Genomic DNA, 23,350 nt, shown 5'->3' on the forward strand with positions numbered 1-23,350 from the left:
TAGAGGAATTTTCATAAGGTTTTGAACGGAAGACGTAAAAAAAAAAAAAAAACAATTTATATGGCTGCTGTGAAGACGGAATGTGTTCTTATTTATAAAGCCAGAACATCCTAGAAGCATCTCCATGATATGGGAGGGCACGATCAGTTAACAAATGGAAGTTGTATACAGTACCACAGAAAGGACTGAAACAGGAGTAAGAGGACCTGATTAGTGGAACAGGACAATTGATCTCTTCAAAATGTAACTCATAAATTCTACTCACTGGATGGTGATCAATATTTTTTTGCCACTTTAATATTTCAGTTTATTTTAAAATCTTTATTATGGTAATGTGAATAGAAATAATTTGCAGAATAGCCTAATATATTTGATGAAAGAACTAAACTGCCTGTACTTTTCCTAATTGCATTCCTTGTTCTACCTTATTTTGCCATTTCAAAATAAATTCTTTTTGTCAAATTAGATAATTTCCTCATCATATTAGAATAACTTTATCTAAACCAAATGGTTTTTAATGCTCATTTAAAAAAACATTCACTTTGCTACATTTTATTAATAGATATTTTATAAATTCTCTATTACTATCTAATTGTGCAAAGTGCTCTTGCCTATTTTTCTTATTAAAGCCAGGTTTTAAAATGAATTCAATATGTTAGCATTTAAAAATAATTATTAATTTCATGCCCACTTGCCTTGTATGTGTTTTACTCCTGAGATATTTGTATAGCTCCTTTCTGTTCTTTTAATTCTTTGGATAGCATTAAATTCTTTTTCACTGGTCTCATTTATTTGCATATCTTGAGGATTGTCTTCCATCCCAGCTCTTACACACTGATCCATAGTAATCTCCATTTTTACCATTAAGTTTTCAGAAGATTATTGTTTTGGGATACCAAAAAAGATACTTTCCTTTTCTAAATCTTACATTTGAGGAATGTGCATGTCATGCCATAATTATGTGAGCATGATATTTTCTGTCTTTAGCCACAGAAATGTTGGCTAGTATCTCCAGCAAGAATGTAATTGTCTCTTGGTTTTCTAATTTCTTTAGAAGGTTTCCTGATATTTCAAACTACTTAATAACAGGAAGTAATTTGAAAATTACTGATTAACATAAAATCATTTATTCCATCAACTGTGCATATTAATCAATTCTTTGTTTATTTATTTCATTCATTATATGCTTATTGAGCACATAACTCACACCTAACATAGGAATCCAACCTTCAATAAGACAAATGAAGGCATCAAATTCATGAAACATATACTCTAGTAGAGGAGACAGATAATAAATGGAGACAGAAAAATTAACAAATAAGCAAATAAATTAAGTAGATATAGATATAGATATGTATAGATATATATAAATAAGTGACAACTGTTACATATACCTATTTCTGATTCATCTTTCAATAATGCTCTAACCATCCTTTTTCTCCCCCATATCGGACAATGTAATGTACTTTAAATTATATAAATACATTGATATCAATCAAATAATTAATATAGTTATATGTAATATAAATACATAATAATATAATATTTATATAGGATTGGAAAAGACTTTAAAGTCTCCATACAATGGAGATCCCCTTCCTAAATCCCTCTAGCTTCATCTTCTCACTGTGATACCTTTTTAATTTTTCTCCATTTTTCCATATTACTGCCAGTAAATCTCTCAAATGCAAACACCACTGAATAGTATTCTTTGCACTTGTGGATCTTGGTTTCTCCTGCCTCACATGTGTCTACATTTTTCAGGCCTAAGTTTTGTAATTTTAGCCCTGTATATTTATTCTTTTCTATGTTCCATAGCCCAAAAGATAGAATATTTTCATGAAAGAACCATTTGATATGATTCTTGTCAGAGACTCTGAGCTGTTTAAATCAGTGGTGAAACTCAGGTAGACATTTCCAGTAGTTCAATGTTGAATAATGTGTTTCTGTCATTCTGTATCCAAGCCAGGCATTTGAAAGGAAGGGAGAAAGCTGTGGCAGAGATCACTAAAATAGATATGCCTTTGACAGAGCACTCCAGCCTATGGATGGCAAGGGAGGGTTGATGAAGCAGGATGGAATAAAGGAAAAATATGTATAGTTGTTCCATTTTCAAATATGTTTTTCCATTGAACTATTTAGTTTGAGTCTTCTGAATGCTACTCTTTTTTTATTATTATTATGGTAAAATACACATTACACAAAAAAAACACCATTTTAAGATTGCATCTGTTTTCTTCTAATGATTTTATAGTTTTACCTCTCATTTGTATGTATTTGACCCATTTGAGATAATTATTTTATGTGGTATGAGGTAGGGAGGTAGGGATCTGTATTAGTCAGTGTTCTCCAGAGAGAGAAAGAAAGAGAGAGAGAGAGAGAATGAGAAATTTATTCTAAGTAATTGGCTCATGAGATTGTGTGGCACTGGTAAGTTCAAGATCTGCAGGGCAGGCCAGCAAACAGAGAAGTTAAAATGTTGAGGCTTGAGTATAGACTGAAGCATAATTCCTTCTTACTTGAGGGACCACCAATCTTTTCTCTTAAGGCCTTCAACTGATGAATGAGGCTGATTCACATTATGGGGGTTAATCTTCTTTACTCAAAGTTTACTGGTTCCAATATTAATCATGTCTAAGAATACTTTCACGGCAATATCTAGACATGTTTGACCAAAAACTGGGTACCATGACCTAACCAAGTGTACACCTAAAATTAATCATCATTGGGTCAAACCTCTTTCTTTCTCATGGAGATATCCAATTGTCCTAGAAATATTTATTGAAAAGACTATGTTTTACCCATTGAATGATCTTGACAATTTTGTTGGAAATCAATTAACCATATGATGCAGAGCATCTTTACATATGCTTCTTTGCCATCTATCTATTCTTTGGTAAGGTGTCTATTCAGATCTTTTGCCTATTTTTCATTGGGAGTTTTCATTTTTCTTAGTGTTAAGTTTCAAGAGTTCTTTGTGTATTTTAGACATAAGTCCTTTATTAGATATGTATTTTGTAATTATTTTCTCCAAGTTTGTGGCTTGTCTTTGCATTCTTTAACAGTGTCTTTCACAGAACATATGTATTTAAATTTAGTGTAGTCCAAATTATTAACTTTTTGTTATGGCTTCGCTTTTGGTGTTGTATCTAAAAATACATCACAAAATCCAAGGTCACATAAATTTTCTCCTATATCACCTTCTAGAAGTTTTATAATTCTGTGTTTTATTTTTGTCTATGATCCATTTTGAGTTAATTTTTGTGAAAGGTGTAATGTTTATAACTAGAATCATTTTTTGCATGTGATTATCCAGTTGTTCCAGCACTGTTAGTTGTGAAGACTATCTTTGTTCTATTGAATCACTTTTGCACCTTTGTCAAAGATCAGCTGACACTATTGTGTGGGCTAATTTCTAGGTTCTTAATTATATTTCATTGATGTATTTGTCTATTTTTTGTCAATGTTAAAGGATCTTACCTCATTTAACATATCTCTGGTTGTTGTAAATTTTTGTTTAGATTCCAGAGCTCCAAAGAAGATGATTCTGACAGTCTTTGCCAAATTAGTAATTGTTCTAGTGGGTAGTTTTGGTTTCTACCCTACCATTTTTGGTGATTGCAATGCAAGTTCATTTGATAGACAGCTGGGCAAAATGATTTTTAGTAGCGGAATGGAGCCTTAAGGCAATTGGACTATAATAAACATATATTAAAGTCTTATGTTATTAGAGATGTATTGGTAGTTGAACTTTTAAATAAAGAAATCAATATCTAAGAGACATTTGCTGTAACATACACAAGTCTTTCATTTTGGATTTTGACCCATCTAATGTCCAATGAGTCTATTGACCAAGTATATATTTGTAAAAAAAACAACTTATTATGTGAAACATGTCTTATATTTTCTGAAAAATAATGACAGCAAAAATTAAACTAAATCCTGTTTGGGGAGATGGTACCATAAACTTAAGCTGATGCCAGCTATACCTCAAAGCTAAAAGAAAAAATGTCCATTTTTATTTCTCAGTAATAGCATACTAATAATGCTTTAAAAATAGTCAAATTGTGTATAGACCAGTAAATTTGCATCAAGAGACACTTTTGTTGTTATGTGAAAATATCAGTAGTAGGTTATACCATTGCTTTTCAAGAAATCAATATTACAAGGTTTTTTTTGGTGATTATTTGAAAATCAATAGAAATACAAACGTATACAGGCTTAAATAAAAACACTAATACTGTGGTGTTAGTAAGAGTTCGTATTTCTAGTCTAACCAAAACAATTCTAATACATTTAATTCTTTAAGAAAAATGTCTTGCTGAGCAGCAGAGGTGCAGAATTATTTCTGAACTGCTGCTAGCAATGACATTTAGACATCACTACCTAAATTGTTTATTCTCTGAAATTGCTGTCCACATCTGCAGTCTCAAGTCATTCGTTTAGATCTAATATAAATTACAAGCAAATATTTTAACAAACTATATGTTTTGGTGTAAAAATCTTTTTTTATAGAGCAACTATCGAGGGAGACAAAAGTCATATTTGAGAAGAATCTTGATTTCCCTTCCATTTTTCTAAAAGCACGACTAGAATTTATAATTAATAGATTCCACAATGTCTTTCTCATGCCATTCTAAATGGAATCTTTTAATTGCTTTTATTACATTTTCTTGAAATTTCATGTGTACAATTAAAATGTTTTATTATAAAAGCTTAGTAAAAAAAAAAAGAACTATTTGAGATGACCAGGTTTCATTCAAGTGTGTCTTGACCAAGTTCATATCATTACCATCTTGATCATTATCTCTCAAGGAAGATAATGGGCTTTTTGTGCATGCAGTAGTCTTCTACATGTCAGCTTAGCACCATTATAACAGTTTTTAAGTGATCAATAGTGAACATTTTAATAGCACCGTTTTAAGTTTGAGACATTGTTTTTTCATTTGAGACATTGTTTTTTTCATTTACAAGATATTCCTTAATTCTTTTTAAATGCAATTACTATTTAGGTTAAAAACTAAGGAAATGGATAAAGAAAAAAAAGACATAGAGATGGCCAACAGACATATGAAGACTCTGAATATCAGTAATCATCAGGGAAAGGCAAATCAAAGACACAATGAGATATTACCTAACACTGGTCAAAATGACTAATGTCAAAAGGGCAAGAAATAACAAGTGCTGCAAGGATGTGGAGAAAAAGGAACCCTCATGTACCATTGGTAGGAATGCAAATTGGTGCAACCACTGTGAAAAACAGTATGGAGAGTTCTCAAAAAACTAAAAATAGGAAAACCATAGGATCCAATAATTCCACTACTGGGTATTTACCCAAAGAAAGTGAAAATACTAATTCAAAAAGATAGAGGAACCCCTATGTTTATTGCAGCATTATTTATGATAGCCAAGATATGGAAGCAACCCAAGTGTTCATTGATAGAGGAATGGATAAAGAAGATATGGTGTGTATATATATAGTTATATATAGCTATAAGCTAGTGTATATATATATATATATATATATATATATACACATATATATATACTAGTTGATATATATACTAGAAATATATACAATGGAATATTACTCAGCCATACAAAAAGAATGAGATCTTACCATTTGTGACAACATGGATGGACCTAGAGGGTATTATCCTAAGTGAAATAAGTCAGGTAGAAAAAGACAAATATTGTACGATTTCACTTATATGTGGAATCTAAAAAGACAAAGCAAATGAACAGCCAACAAAGAAACAAACAAAAACAGAAACAAACCCATAAATACAGAGAATAAACTTATGGTTGTCACAAGGGAGAATGGTCAGGGGATGGACAAACAGGGTGAAGGAGAGTAGGAGGTAAGGCTTCCAGTTATGGAAGGAATAACTCACAGAGATGAAATGTACAGCATACAGAATATAGTTAATGATATTATTATAAGGTTGTATGGTGACAGATGATTGCTACACATGTAAGCATAGCATAATGTATAAAGTTGTTGAATCACTATGTTGTATACCTGGAATTAACTTAACATTGTGTGTCAACTATACTTCAGTAAAAAAAAAGGAAAGAAAAACACTGGGTTTTCCTTATAGTGATTGTTAATTAATGTTTTTTTAAGATAGTTGAAATTTAAGTGTGTTTTATATTATCTATTTTCCCTAAATTTTTAACCCAAATGTAATGTCTTAAAAGGAGAAAAGTTAAATTTTTTAGATTCATTTTTATATCAGTATGTCCAGTTCTGAAATCTTAATAATAGTGCCCTTTATAAAATCAGGATCTATTAATTTAGAAGTAGGATATATAAACATAGTAAAAACTATTCACCCACATAATTCTTAATGATTTAATTTGTCAAAGCCTATGTTGTAAATACTGTAGTCAGACTAGAAAAAACCACAACCTTTATGACTTGATTTATTATTCTAAGACTTTTCTGTTATTTAGGTTATTCTAACACTAAAGGAAAATTTTTTAACTGCTCCAAAATACAAAGCCAAATTAACATAAAAACTTCCAATATAACTTGCTGCAAGCACATTTAAAAATAAACTTTCAGTCCTAAATTCCCTATTCTTATTAAGACTCAGGTACCCAATGATGCTCCCACAGCACAAACTCCGTGGTTTTCTTTGGCAAAATGGGCTGGAAGGATTGGCCTATTGTCTTGCACTGAATTCTATAACTAGGAGAACATTAGTCCCCACTCCAAAGAGAAGCTCCTTTTTTATAGGAGGAGACTGCAGGAAAGGAAAATGTATCTACTATTTGGAGTCAGAGGGCCTGACCTCACATTCTTAATTCTGTAATTTGCTCAGTATATAAACATTAGCAAATCACTTCACCTATCTGAGCTTTGGTTTCTTCATTTATAAAGAGGAGATAATAATAATAATAATAATAATAATAATAATGCTTATTCTGCAAAACTATTGAAAAGGAAACATGAGACAATGGGTGTCAAAAGCATTCTTTTATTATATGATGTATTATGACTATAATGAACTATAATTACTTTTGACATTTATGTGTAATAAGGAGTATATAGACAATGTAATAGAAGTTATAAACTAGATTTGCTGAGGTCTGATCACATTTTATGTCTTTAGTTGAAGGCCCTTCCTCTTCTCTTCCTTTATATTTTTCCATTTTCAGTGGTGGCTTTTCCTTTTATTCATGTGACAGCATCATTATCTTTTTCTCAGTTTTGTCTATTTAGAGTACAGAGCTCAGACTACAGAACCACTGTAAGTGGAGGCAAAGAAATAATATTCGAAAAGAGTTTGGGCCAAGAAACACAAACTTTGTAAATTTTTATTTTAATTCCAGTATAGTTATCATACAGTGCTATAATCATTTTAGGTATACAATATAGTGATTCAACAATTCTAGACATCGCCCAGTGCTCAGCATGACAAGTGTACTCCTTAATCCCCATCACCTATTTCACACATCCTCCCCACCCACCTCCCCTCTGGTAACCATCAGTTTGGTCTCTATAGTTAAGAGTCTGTTTACTGGTTTGCCTCTCTCTCTCTTTTTCCACTATGTTCATTCGTTTTATTTCTTAAATTCCATATATAAGTGAAATCATATGGCATTTGTCTTTCTCTGACTTTTGTCTTTTGCTTAGGATTATACTCTCTAGCTCCATCTAGGTCTTTACAAACGGCAAGATTTCATTCTTTTTGATGGCTGAATAATATTCTATGGCGTATATATGCATATACACATATCACTTTTTCTTTATCCATTCATCTATCGATAAACACTTGGGCTACTTCCATAATTTGGCTATCGTAAATAATGCTGCTATAAACATCAGGGTGCATATATCCCTTTGAATTAGTGTTTTTGCATTTTTTGGTAAATACCCAGCAGTGTGATTACTGGATCACAGGTTAGTTCTATTTTTAATTTTTTGAGGAAACTCAATATTGTTTTCCACAGTGGCTGCACCAATTTGCATTCCCACCAACATTGCAGGAGGGTTTCTTTTTCTCCACATCCTCTCCATCACCTGTTCTTTCCTATATTTTTGATTTTAGCTATTCTGACAGATGTGAGGTGATATCTCATTGTAGTTTTGGTTTGCATTTTCCTGATGATGAGTGATGTTAAGCATCTTTTCATATGTCTGTTGGTCATCTGCAGGTCTTTTTTGGAGAAATGTCTGTTCATGTCTTCTGCCCAGTTTTAAATTGGACTATTTGTTTTTGGGGAGTTGATATGTACAAATTCTTTATAGATTTTTGATACCAACCCTTTATTAGGACATAGGGAGTTGATTTGTACAAATTCTTTATATATTTTGGATACTAACCCTTTATTAGGACATAGGGAAATCATTTATAAAAAGAGAATAAGAAGACATACTTCAGAAAGTAATTGTGATGATTGCATCAAAGGTAATGGAAATAATCACTGTTCCCCAATAAAGGACTGTAAATGTGCCCTAGTTAAGCCTCAATTTATGTTTCAGTCAAACACCTCAAATATTCAATGGTTAATAGCAACGTGTTCATCCACCACTGTTCACTAAGTCATACAGATTCTCTAGGGTCTGTGTGCATCCTGCAGTGAGGAGTACAGTGAGACCTGTGATCATAGAGTATTAGCGTATGCCATCTACTATGGCCACTATAATGAGAAGGTTGGGGAGACAGAGGCTAATCTTCCTAAATGATGTGGCAAGGATTTGGCCAAGTTTAGTCAAAGAGGCTGATTCACTTTGGTGGCTTGGGATGTGGGGAGATCATAAATCGGGTCAAAACCCAGGATGTCTTTTCAACCACCCCTGTCTGACTCTTTTAAGTTAAGATTTTATTTTCCTTTTTAAACTTGTCTTATATAATGAGAAAAATAATGAGAATACTTTTTTTCTGTGAAAAGTGTTATCACAGTGTTATTAGTATCTTCTGTTCTACCTGTTTTTTGCTCAGGGTTGATAAAGGTGGAAGAAACCTACCCCTTACCTCTGTGTGATGATTTCAGAAAATATTTCAGCTATGGTGGAATTCATTTTATCCAAACAAAGGGCCACAGAACTGCCTGAAGTTGAGCATTGCCACCAACTGCTAAACAGGACAATCTGACTGTGAGAACAAAGATAAGATAGTTTGTAAAATTGTACCATGTTTCAGAGCTGGTAAAAATTCTCAAGCTTCATGTGCTGTTAAATCAAGGTCTTGGCAAGATTCCCTGTTAGAATAGATAATCAGCCATCCTTTATTTAGATTTAGCTAATTGACATTAGCAGCTTCCAATGTACTCTCCTGCAGTCAGTCCCAATAGATAAACCAAATGCACATGCCTTATTGAACTACCTTATCTGTTGTGTATTTCTGCTCTCAATGTCATCAGGATGTTGCTCATTTTTAAAGGAAAACTGCATCCCTAATGAAATGTTGGAAATCAGAAAACCTGTGATGTTAAAGTGTAGCAAAGAAAACCCAGCAGAATTTAGAGTGGAATGTGTGCAGGAACACATACCTTGGCAACTCTAACAATTTAAAAGATTCGTGAAAACTAGTATTGAAAAATTTTCTAAACATTCAGCAAATAAAACACATCACTCTGCCTTTATATATAAAAATAGCTCACCCTGTCATTCCACTCAGCTTTTTGTTAAATATGCATATATAAATTTGAATCCCATCCAATATACTACTAGACAGTTAGTGGCTGGAAAACAGACATAAAATATAAGTACCACAGAAAGATTGTGATTTAAAGTAGGTACCTCTGTTGTAAAACATGGATAAAACTTTCCTCCCAGTATTATTTTGAAGATACAATAAGGTGTGAAATAATTCTGTAAGAAACTGTATGAATATCAATTAATTAATTTGTTTACTTATTTTGATATGATTGGATACACTACAAAGGATGTCGTTGAGGTTATTGCAGGACTTATTTTTATTTTTGTTTTGTTTTGTCTTGTTTCAAGTTTTTATTGAAATTCCAGTTAGTTAACATATAGTGTAATATTAGTTTCAGGAGTAGAATTTAGTGATCCATCACTTACATATAACACCCAGTGCTCATCACAAGTTCCCTCCTGTAGAGCTGGATTTAAATGTAAATCTTGCACTCATTACCTTCATGAATCTTTAAGACTTCCTAACCTATATGATCCTCAACTTATTCTTCACTAGTAGTATTTTGAGGTAAAATAATCAGAAAGTTGCAATAGCAATTAAAAAACAGAAAGTGTATGAGAACAACCTACTATATCCCCTTACATATACAGGAGCCTAACAGCTCATTTCTCCTTACACTCTAACCTTTACTTACTAATTCTAATATTTTCAATATCAATATATGCATAATGAATAAATGACTAGTTAAAATTTTTTCCAATAAAATAATGAAGATTATCATTAGACAATAATGATAAACAGAACTTGGAATGAAGTGTACCAAATACAAGAGAGGGACTGCATTTTGGAAACACATAAATATTTAGATAATCATAGGACACAATCACTTTTATAAAGTGACCGAAATAAAGATGAAACAAATGAATATACCTATGACCTCATTGAAGACATAAGCATTTTAAGTGACTTTATATCTCTGAAATATGCTGTATAACCTTAGTGAAGTATATTCTAAAATAATAAAAAAATTCCAAATGGTTTATAATAAATATATTGTTTATGGTGTTACAGTAAGTGTATTCTGATACTATTGTGGGTGTATTATGGTACAAAGGAAATGACTAATTTTGTGAGCACCCTTGGGAACCAGAATTTTCAGCATTGAAAAAAGGAGAAAAAAGGTAATATTTGTGGGGCTACGGGAAAACCCTACATTCCTGGATTCAATTTGGAAGTATCATTACTAACACTTTAAATTTAATCCTTAAACGTTTTGTTATCTAGTTCTACTCACTAAAAGTGTCTAGACACAGTATTATTCCAGTGTCAAAAAACACCCCTAATGTCCATATTGTAAATCCTAAATACCATTCTTCACTAAAAGGAGACAAATCCTCTTGTACAGAAAGCCCATCCAGGTCTGGAGCAAGAAATGTACAGGATGAGCCTGGAACATTTTGTCCTACCATACAGCAAGGATGTTCTCAACAACTTCTAAACCACAACCAAAAGGATTTAGGATTTAATGCAAGGAGGCTCTCTATAGCCAAAGATGGAACCGCATATCAGCTCTGGTTAGAAAACACTTGTTGAAACAAAATACAATTGAAACACTTGTATTAAAACTCATAAGATTATCATAAAAGTACAAAAATAATAGACTCATCGATCATCTTTGGAGGACGCTAGGTATTCAGTTTACCAGTCAGAAAATGGGTATACAAAGAGAAACTATCAAATATTTAACTTGTAACTTCCTGTTTTCCCTGGTTGTACTTCAAGGTGACTAGCCAGATAACAACTGGAAATTTCTCTTTAAAGAATTATTCAGCTAATAAATGAAGAAAGAATGACAAATAAGAACATCACTATTTTCAACACATAATGAAATAAAGGCTCAGGCAATATTAGTAATGGATGTTAACATCATAAAAAGAGTGACAGGGCACCTGGGTGGCTCAGTCGTTAAGCGTCTGCCTTCAGCTCAGGTCAGGATCCCAGGGTCCTGGCATCGAGCCCCGCATTGGGCTCCCTGCTCTGCGGGAAGCCTGCTTCTCCCTCTCCCACTCCCCCTGCTTGTGTTCCTGCTCTCGCTATCTCTCTCTGTCAAATAAATAAAATCTTTAAAAAAAAAAAAGAGTGACAGCTGGATTTTACATCACTGTGGAAAGACCACAACTCCACTTATACAATGTTTTAGCCAAAACACATCAAACCAGAATTATATAAAACTTGATACATTTATTGCAAATAACAGAAAAAAAGAAGAAAATGAGTGACAGCATAGGGATAAATCAGAAAAACACAGGCTCTAAACTACTTTATAAGACAAATGACCATTTCTCTCAGTAAATATTAGTGGGGAAAGAAAAAACATGGAGAGAAAACCCGTAGATTAAAAGAGATCTAAGAGATATATCAATCAATTGCAATGCATAGACCTTATTGGATTATGATTTAAGTAAACTGTCCAGAAAATATTATGTTTGCTTATACAGGAATAGTGCTCCTGTCAAAAGCAACTACAAAAACTAAAAACAAAGAAAAAAGGAAGGAAAGAAAGAAAAAAGAAATAACTGTGTTACAGAGTAACCAATGCAGTCAGATTTAAAGACTTACTGTCCTTAAAAGTAGCACCAATACCTAGTATTGGCAAGGATATGGGTTAAATGAAACCCATATACTTTGATGTCAGAGAATAAATTAATATAACTGCTTTGGAAACTTTTTGATATTATCTTCTAAAGCTAAACATATGTGTACCCTATCACTGAGTGCTATGTGAAACGATCTAAATGCCCAGGAACATTGAAATAGACTACATGAATGAATAGTTTCATAGTTAGGCAATGGAAATCAATAGAACAATGATAAAGAGTGAACTATTGCTACATGCAATGCCACAGATCAAACTCAAAGACAAAAATGTCTAGCAAAGGAAACCAGGCACAAAAGAGTGTAAACTATAATTCCAGTCAACTGATTTTCAAAAATAGACAAAACTAATGCAGTGGTGATAGAGATCAGAACAATAGTTACATATGAATATATAATTTTGTATTGGTGGGACATGAGAGAACCTTCTGGGTGAAGGAAATGTTCTATATCTTGATGGCTATGTAGATATATGCATTTTTAAAAGGGGGTAAAGAAAGTAAGCTAAAATGTACAATGAAAATAAGAATATATTATGAGATAATTTGGGAAATTTGAACTCTGATGAAAGAAATGATTTAAGAAACTATTGTCAATTTCAACTTTTGAAGCAATGATATTTTTGTTAAGTTTATAGATTCTTAACATTTAGGTATACATACTAAGATATTTACAGGTAAAATTATATAATATCTGGGATTTGCTTCATGATGATCTAGAAAAACAAAGCCCCAAAATATATGAAGCCAACGGTGACAGTACTGAAGAGAGAATTCAAACATTCCACAGAGTTGATTTCAATACTCAGAATTCAACAGTATAACTAGACAGAAGATCATCAAGGAAACAGATGACTTGAACAACATTGTAAACTGACTAAACTTACACAGTGCTCAATCTAACAAGAGCACAGGGGACATTCTGCAGGACAGACCATATGCTAGGGGCATAAAAACAACCTGGATAAATGTAAAAGACTTGACAGTATACAAAGTATATTTTCCAATGACAATAAAATGACATTATATGTCAATAATGAAAAGAAATTTGGAAAATTCACAAATACATAGATATTAAAGAACATACTCCTAAATAACCAATGAGTCAAAGAGGAAATCATAAGACAAATTAGATGGGATGAATACAAATGAAAAAAGCAAAACAAAACAACTTATGGTGCTGAACTAAAGCATGCTTAGAGGAAAATTTGTAACTGTGGACTCTTCTTTTTTTTTTTTTTAAACATTTTATTTATTTATTTGAGAGAGAGAGAATGAGAGATAGAGAGCACAAGAGGGAAGAGGGTCAGAGAGAGAAGCAGACTCCCTGCTGAGCAGGGAGCCCGATGTGGGATTCGATCCTGGGACTCCAGGATCATGACCTGAGCTGAAGGCAGTTTCTTAACCAACTGAGCCACCCAGGCGCCCCTGGACTCTTCTTTTTAAAGAAGAAAACTCTTGGGTCTCCTGGGTGGCTCAGTCAGTTAAGTGTCTGCCTATGGCTCAGGTCATGATCCCAGGGTCCTGGGATCAAGCCTTTCATCAGGCTTCCTGCTCAGCAGGGAGTCTGCTTCTCCCTCTACCCCTCACCCTGCTTGTGCTCTCGCTCTCTCTCGCTCTCTTTCTCTCAAATAAATAAATAAATAAATAAATAAATAAATAAAAACAAAAAAAAATGAAGAAAACTCTCAAATCAATGACCTAAACTTCCACCTTAAGAAAGCAGGAAAGGAAGAACAAAGATAAATGATGGAAATAAAACATAGTAGCAGTACAAGAAAGAAAAATAGAGCAAAGTAACAACAATAAAAAATTTGATTCTTTGAAGAAAAATCAACAAAATTGGCAAAGCTTTGGCTAGACTGACCAAGAAAAAGAGAGAGGACTCACATTACTAAAGTCATGAATGAAAGAGGGGACATTACCACCAACCTTACAGAAATAAAAAGGATTATGAGTGAATACTATGGAAACATGTATGTTAATAAGTTAGATATCCAGATGATATGGACAAATTCTTAAAAAAACACAAACAATAAAAACCACTTTAGAAGAAATAAAAACTGAATAGACCTATAACAAGTAAAGAAATTGAACTAGTATTTTTTTAAATATCACAGAAAGAAAAGCCCAGGATGATTTCACAAAATATCAATCTTTCACAAACTTCCAAAAAATAGAAAAGGAGGGAACACTTTCTAACCCATTCTATGAGGCCAGCATTATCCTGATATAAAAACCAGACAAAGACATTATGAGAAAAGAAAACTATAGACTGATCTTTTATGAATATAGACACAAATATCCTCAACAAAATATTAGCAAACTGAATCCAGCAACATATAATAAGGACTACACCATGACAAAGTAAGACTTATTCCAGAAATGCAAGGTTGGTCCTATATGTGAAAATCAAGAAATGTAATATACCATATTAATAGAATAAAGAGCAAAAACTATATAGATATGTAGATCAAAGAGATAGAATTGATAGTCCAAAAATAAACCCATGCATCTGTGGCCAATTGATTTTTGACAAAGGTGCCAAGACTCTTCAATGATAGAAAAACAGTTTCTTAAAAATGAGTTATCATATGATCTAGCAATTCCACTTCTAGGCGTATACTCTAGAGAACTGGAAACAAAATACTGTACACAAATGTTCATAGCAGCACTAATCACATAACCAGTACATGGAAATGATTCAAATGTCCATCAGTTAATGAACACATAAATGAAATGTGAAATACATATAGTGGAATATTATTCAGCCATAAAAAAGAATGAAGTACTAATGCATGCTTTAATGTACATAAGCTTTGAAAACATTGTATTAAGTCATAGAGTCAGATACAAAAAGCCACATCACAGTCATGTCACATGATTCTTTTTATATGATGTTCAGAATAAGCAAATTCATAAAGACAAAAATACATCTGTGGCTGCCAGGGGCTGGAGGAAGGAAAGGAGGAATTAGAGTCATAGCTAATGACTATAGGGTTTCTTTTTGGGGTGATAGGTGCATTAATCTGGTTAGTATAGTAAAAATGACTTATGTGTACACTTCAAAAGTATGGAATTTTTGATCTATGAATTACATCCCACGTACCCACCCCAGCCAAAACAAAAAGATAATATGAGTTGGTATTTTGGATTCTGGAGGGCCATAAATTAAACATGATTCATCATAAACAGATCACATAAGAGGCATAGTGATAAGTATGTGTGTTTTCATTGTATTACTTTTATTTTTGTGTATTTGAAATTTTCCTTGATAATGAGTTCCTTTAAAAATAAGAAGAAAACAATTCTTTGCAAATATTGCACAGGACTGTATAGATATTTAGTTTCCATAGTGTTTCCTAATTTTATAATGCCTACACTATACTGAACATTCAAATGGAGTTGAAATGATATAACTAATTCATTTAAAAGAGAAATATTTTCAAATGAATGAAATACTTTCAAATTTTGATTCTTTAATCTGGAACTTCATGGTTTATCAATCTCTATAATTTCAGTTTATCATCATGTTCATCCCATTATCCATTTTATCATTCCATGTAGAATATAAATTTAAATCTATAGTACACTAACCAGCCATTTTATATGAGGCACTTCTTTACACCACCTTCCCTCTGAGTTTAAAAAATATATAAGGGAAAATATGTTTGATGTATTTTTTTAAGATTTTATTTATTTTTGAAAGAGAGAGAGTGAGCATGAGCAGGGGGAGGGGCGGAGGGAGGGAGAGAAGCAGACTCCCCTCTGAGCAGGGCATTGGATTTGGTGCTCTATCCTAGGACCCCAGGATCATGACCTGAGTCGAAAGCAGACGTTTAACTTACCGAGCCACCCAGGTGCCCCATTTGATGTTTTTTAAAGAAATTTCTGTTTTCATTTTCCGGTTTTTAGTGTTTGGGAAATTAAAGAAGGATTTTGGGTTTTCTCTAGAAATCAAAATCTCCCAATAGAACAAGGAAGTGATACATACTCGACAAAATACACATGGATAAGAAACAAAGATAATTCGCTAATTATAATTGCAACATAACATAGTAATGAAGTGACCCCTGTGATTCTGCTGACCTTTAGCTACCATATAATTTAAATGTATGTATGAATGAAACATTTATATTTTCTAGGAATTCATACTAAGATTGTGGCCAGGTAACAGACACTTTTTATGAAAAATGAAAAAAAATTTTGAGCATCTGCCTGCTTCTAAATAGCCAGATGTTTTTCATTAGGCAGCAAAGCTCCCAGAAAACTTAAGTTTAATACCTTCGCTGTCCATGGGGAGATGTCTCTCTCCTGGTGAGTAACCAAAACCAGACTAGATGCATGGCAACTATATTAAATGTCTACACCCACAAAATATTTCCATGAGTTTTGATGGAGGTGTCACTGTATCCATTCTGTTTAAGAACATTAAAACAGTGTTTGGAGATTTTCTAAAGAATATTCCTACTTAAATTATTTGCCTCCTGCCGAATAAAACTGAAATTACATTCCTGAATATATTATTTCCTTATGATGTGGTGCTACCTAAATTATATATGAATGAAGGACATAATGAAAGCATTTTAGAAAGAAAAAGTGAATGTTATTGAATTCCTATAGCGTTCCAGGTACATTGCTAATCCATATAAACACATATATGTGATAACTAAGTCAAAATAATAGAGAATTTGATCCCATATTACATCTATTATATGGGACCTAACAAAAGACTTTTTGATATCTAAAAAAAGACTTGTATGGAGAAAATTCAAAAATAACTATATTCATAGATAGATTAAATATAAATATAACTTTGGATTAATTAAAGCTATGTATTTGTAATTAATATCCTATTATTTATGGAAGTTGTTTTGTAAATCCTAAAATTCATATGGAAGAGGATTAAAACAAGAATAGTTACAAAATTCTGAAGAAAAACAAAACATGAGGATTTTCCTTAAGATATATTTTATAGCAACGAGGGGCACCTCGGTGGCTTAGTTGATTAAGCAGCCAGTTCTTTTTTTTTTTTTAAGATTTTATTTATTCGACAGAGAGAGACACAGCGAGAGAGGGAACACAAGCAGGGGGAGTGGGAGAGGGAGAAGCAGGCTTCCCGCAGAGCAGGGAGCCCGAGGCAGGGCTCAGGCAGACGCCTAATGACCGAGCCACCCAGGTGCCCCACAGCCAGTTCTTGATTTTGGCTCATGTCATAATCTAGGTAGGGGTCCTGGGATCCAGCCTCACATCAGCTTTGCGTTCAGCAGGAATTCTGCTTGAGAATTCTCCCTCTCCTGCTCCCTTTGCCCCTCCCCCCTGCTTCCTCTCTTTTCTCTCTCCAAAATAAATAAATTTTTTAAAAAGATATATTTTATGGTGATAGTTACTGAGATAGTATTTACCCAGAGAGTGGAAATTTCAGAAAGAAATCCATTAATATACAAAATATTAGTGAACTCATACATAAACAGGAAAAACATGTGATGGCTCTAATTGGAGGGTGTGAAAACAAATTTAATAGAAATGCATTTGCTTTGCTTGTTTACTTGCTGGTTTTTTGTTTAGCATTACAGTGTTTGGGAATTTTCACACCAATTCTGTAGAATTGTTGGCATTTGTTAATAAAACCTCTAATAGTTTGTGGTAACTCCACATTCACTTCAACCTCAGGAGAATTTATGAAATAGTTCAAGTACAAAATGATTTCTTTAGAATCAGGACTACTAAATCTTAGATTCCTTCTCTTCAAAGGCTTTATTCTCTTTGTTCTTTTTACCTTTGATGTGGTGTGATGCAGAGTCCAAGGAAATATTGACCTGTCAGAGGCCTCAAAACCTTTAGGAAGTCACCTAGGAAGAAATAGAACAAATTTTAGAAACCTGTCTTCACTCCAAGGGTTAATATGAAGGATAAAATAACTTTCTTCAAATGCCAATTGATTTAACCGGTATGGGAAATCTGAAAGAAATTTTGAATCAGGTATCAATGGTTAATGAAAGCTGTGTATTTTTTTTTGACTCTTGTTCTGTACGTATGGAATTTCAGATCTTCCCCACATGATAGGCATTATCATTTTCAATTTTTAAAAAGGGAAACTTGATGCTAATAGAGTGTATTAAATGCCTATGCTCACATATTTAATTGGAAAAACTGGAATTTGTTTTCAAGTTTGCCTGTCTTCAAAGTGTGTGCTATTTCACCACAGAAGGAAGGATATTCTTCTCCAAAAAGAAATTTCATCGTTGGAAACACCTAAGTTCAACACAGAATGGAGTCATTTCTTTCTGCTAATTAAGTCTATGTTTATACCAAGAGTGAATGATGGCATCCATAAGCACATAAAGTTAAAAGAAATAATGATTCACTCTTGGCAAGAAATATTAAAGACATCTTATTTTTGTGTATTGGTATCATTGCAACATTTAGGAGTCAGGAAAAACTTGTGAGTCAATGATTAGAAGCCTTGATGACTCAAAAATAAAATCTCTATCATCCTGCAGGTAGAGCCTTTATTATATGACAAAGTGGTACATTTTGCCAACTATTTCCCATAAATATTTCTTAACTTTTTGTAACTTATTTGCACATTATTCTGAAGGATAGTTAGAGGTATTGATCAACTTATGTAAAATATTTTTGATAGAATAAAAATATTATATGATAAATCAATTAAATGGTTTCCTTTTAAAGTGGAAATATAAAGGGAATTCCAAGAAATATGGAAAATTGAGCAAATGCACCCAAACTTCCTCCTTATATATTAGCCTAAGAATACATTATATAGCATGAAAATAAAAACAGAAAACTATATTAGTGCCACTATTAAGTTAAAAGAGGATCTCCAAGTCTTATAAACTTCAGCAACTTTATTTTAATATAAAGGTATTGTCAGATTGAAGGAAAAGTCAACACATCTAGTCATTTATCTCATGTAAAGGACCTACCATGTTTATGTGGAACCTAAAATATAAAAGACACAAAAAACCTCATAAACCACACAAACATTTGCTATGACCGGATATATCAGTCATGGGAAAGTTGGGTAAATGTTGGGATTGCACCAATATTTTTGAAAAGTACCTTAGGTAATGGAATATATTCCTCCATCTTATACTCAGCACAGGCATGACAAATTATATTTATATATCTTTTAAAATAACAAGTCTACTTGCTGGCTGCCCTAACAAACAAGGAAAAGACACTCTTTAGCAGAAAGGGGAATCTTAGAAATTATGAAAAGAAAAGGAAACCTCTCCAAAATATGAGACCCATTTCAACTCCCAAAAGAGGTAAGTTCAGATTTTTTTTCTTTAAATTTTTTTATTGTTATGTTTATCACCATACAAAACATCATTAGTTTTTGATGTAGTGTTCCATGATTCATTGTTTGTGCGTAACACCCAGTGCTCCACGCAGAACGTGCCCTCTTTAATACCCATCATCAGGCTAACCCATCCTCCCAACCTCCCTCCCCTCTAGAACCTTCAGTTTGTTTTTCAGAGTCCATCATCTCTCATGGTTCGTCTTCCCCTCCGATTTCCCCCCCTTCATTCTTCCCCTCCTGCTATCTTTTTTTTTTCCTTAACATATATTGCATTATTTGTTTCAGAGGTACAGGTCTGTGATTCAACAGTCTTGCACAATTTACAGCGCTAAACATAGCACATACCCTCCCCAATGTCTATCACCCAGCCACCCCATCCCTCCCACCCCACCCCCACTCCAGCAACCCTCAGTTTGTTTACTGAGATTAAGAATTCCTCATATCAGTGAGGTCATATGATACATGTCTTTCTCTGATTCACTTATTTCACTCAGCATAACACCCTCCAGTTCCATCCATGTCGTTGCAAATGGCAAGATCTCATTCCTTTCAATGACTGCATAATATTACATTGTATATATATATATACCACACCTTCTTTATCCATTCATCTATCAATGGACATCTTGGCTCTTTCCACAGTTTGGCTATTGTGGACATTGCTGCTATAAACATCAGGGTGCACGTACCCCTTTGCATCCCTACATTTGTATCTTTGAGGTTAATACCCAGTGGTGAAATTGCTGGATCGTACGGTAGCTCTATTTTCAACTGTTTGAGGAACCTCCATACTGTTTACCAGAGGGATTGCACCAGCTTGCATTCCCACCAACAGTGTAGGAGTGTTCCCCTTTCTCCGCATCCCCGCCAACATCTGTCATTTCCTGACTTGTTAATTTTAGCCATTCTGACTGGTGTGAGGTGGTATCTCATGGAGGTTTTGATTTGGATTTCCCTGATGCTGAGTGATGTTGAGCACTTTTCCATGCGTCTGTTGGCCATTTGGATGTCTTCTTTGGAAAAATGTCTGTTCATGTCTTCTGCCCATTTCTTGATTGGATTATTTGTTCTTTGGGTGTTGAGTTTGATAAGTTCCTTATAGATTTTGGATACTAGCCCTTTATCTGACATGTCATTTGCAAATATCTTCTCCCATTCTGTCAGTTGTCTTTTGGTTTTGTTGACTGTATTGCTGTGCAAAAGCTTTTTATCTTGATGAAGTCCCAATAGTTCATTTTTGCCCTTGCTTCCCTTGCCTTTGGCGATGTTTCTAGGAAGAAGTTGCTGTGGCTGAGGTCAAAGAGGTTGCTGCCTGTGTTCTCCTTTAGGATTTTGATGGACTCCTGTCTCACGTTTAGGTCTTTCGACCATTTGGAGTCTATTTTTGTGTGTGGTGTAAGGAAATGGTCCAGTTTCATTCTTCTGCATGTGGCTGTCCAATCTTCCCAACACCTTTTGTTGAAGAGACTGTCTTTTTGCCATTGGACATTCTTTCCTGCTTTGTCAAAGATGAGTTGACCATAGAGTTGAGGGTCCATTTCTGGGCCCTCTATTATGTTCCATTGATCTATGTGTCTGTTTTTGTGCCAGTACCATAATGTCTTGATGATGACAGCTTTGTAATAGAGCTGGAAGTCCGGAATTGGGATGCCGCCAGCTTTGCTTTTCTTTTTCAAGATTCCTCTGGCTATTCGGGGTCTCTTCTGGTTCCATACAAATTTTAGGATTCTTTGTTCCATTTCTTTGAAAAAGGTGGATGGTATTTTGATGGGGATCGCATTGAATGTGTAGATTGCTCTAGGTAGTGTTGACGTCTTCACAGTATTTGTTCTTCCAATCCATGAGCATGGAACGTTTTTCTATTTCTTTGTGTCTTCTTCAATTTATTTCATGAGTATTTTATAGTTTTCTGATTACAGATACTTTGCCTCTTTCGTTAGATTATTCCTAGGTATCTTACGGTTTTGGGTGCAATTGTAAATGGGATTGACTCCTTGATTTCTCTGTCTTCTGTCTTGTTGTTGGTGTATAGGAATGCCACTGATTTCTGTGCATTGATTTTATATCCTCCTACTTTACTGAATTCCTGTATGAGTTCTAGCAGTTTTGGGGTGGAGTCTTTTGCGTTTTCCACATGCAGTATCATATCATCTGCAAAGAGTGAGAGTTTAACTTCCTCTTTGCTGATTTGGATGCCTTTGATTTCTTTTTGTTGTCTGATTGCTGTGGCTAGGACTTCTAATACTATGTTGAATAGCAGTGGTGAGAGTGGACATCCCTGCCGCATTCCTGACCTTCGGGGAAAAGCTCTCAGCTTTTCCCCATTGAGAATGATATTCATTGAAGGTTTTTCATAGATGGCTTTTATGATATTGAGGTATGTACCCTCTATCCCTATACTCTGAAGAGTTTTGATCAAGAAAGGATGTTGTAGTTTGTCAAATGTTTTTTCTGCATCTATTGATAGGATCATGTGATTCTTGTTCTTTCCTTTGTTAATGTATTGTTTCACGTTGATTGATTTGCAGATGTTGGACCAGTCTTGCAGCCCAGGGATAAATCCCACTTGGTCATGGTGAATAATCCTTTTAATATACTGTTGGACCCTTTTGGGTAGTATTTTGGTGAGAATTTTTGCATCCATGTTCATCAAGGATATTGGTCTGTAATTCTCCTTTTTTGATGGGGTCTTTGTCTGGTTTGGGGATCAAGGTAATGGTGGCCTCATAAAATGAGTTTGGAAGTTTTCCTTCCATTTCTATTTTTTGGAACAGTTTCAGGAGAATAGGTATTAATTCTTCTTGAAATGGCTGATAGAATTCCCCTGGGAAGCCATCTGGCCCTGGGCTTTTGTTTGTTGGGAGATTTTTGATGACTGCTTCAATTTCCTTAGTGGTTATAGGTCTGTTCAGGTTTTCTATTTCTTCCTGGTTCAGTTTGGTAGTTGATACATCTCTAGGAATGCACCCATTTCTTCCAGGTTATCTAATTTGCTGGCATAGAGTTGCTCATAACATGTTCTTATAATTGTTTGTATGTCTTTGGTTTTGGTTGTGATCTCTTGTCTTTCATTCATGATTTTGTTGATTTGGGTCATTTCTCTTTTCTTTTTGATAAGACTGGCCAGGGGTTTATCAATCTTCTTAATTCTTTCAAAGAACCATCTCCTAGTTTCTTTGATCTGTTCTACTGTTCTTTTGGTTTCTAGTTCATTGATTTCTGCTCTGATCTTGATTATTTCTCTTCTCCTGCTGGATTTAGGCTTTGTTTGCTGTTCTTTCTCCAGCTCCTTTAGGTGTAGGGTTAAGTTGTGTATTTGAGACCTTTCTTGTTTCTTGAGAAAGGCTTGTATTGCTATATACTTTCCTCTCAGGACGGCCTTTGCTGCATCCCAAAGATTTTGAACAGTGGTGTTTTCATTTTCATTGGTTTCCATGAATTTTTTTCATTCTTCTTTAATTTCCTGGTTGACCCATTCATTCTGTAGTAGGATGCTCTTTAACCTCCATGTATTTGAGTTCTTTCCGACTTTCCTCTTGTGATTGAGTTCTAGTTTCAAAGCACTGTGGTCTGAAAATATGCAGGGAATAATCCCAATCTTTTGGTACCGGTTGACACCTGATTTGTGACCTAGGATGTGATCAATTCTGGAGAATATTCTATGAGCACTAGAGAAGAATGTGCTCATATTCGTTGGTTTGGGATGGAATGTTCTGAATATGTCTGTGAAGTTCATTTGGTCCAGTGTGTCATTTAAA

Source organism: Zalophus californianus, chromosome 15 (genome assembly GCF_009762305.2).
Source record: "Zalophus californianus isolate mZalCal1 chromosome 15, mZalCal1.pri.v2, whole genome shotgun sequence".
Taxonomy (NCBI): Eukaryota; Metazoa; Chordata; class Mammalia; order Carnivora; family Otariidae; genus Zalophus; species Zalophus californianus.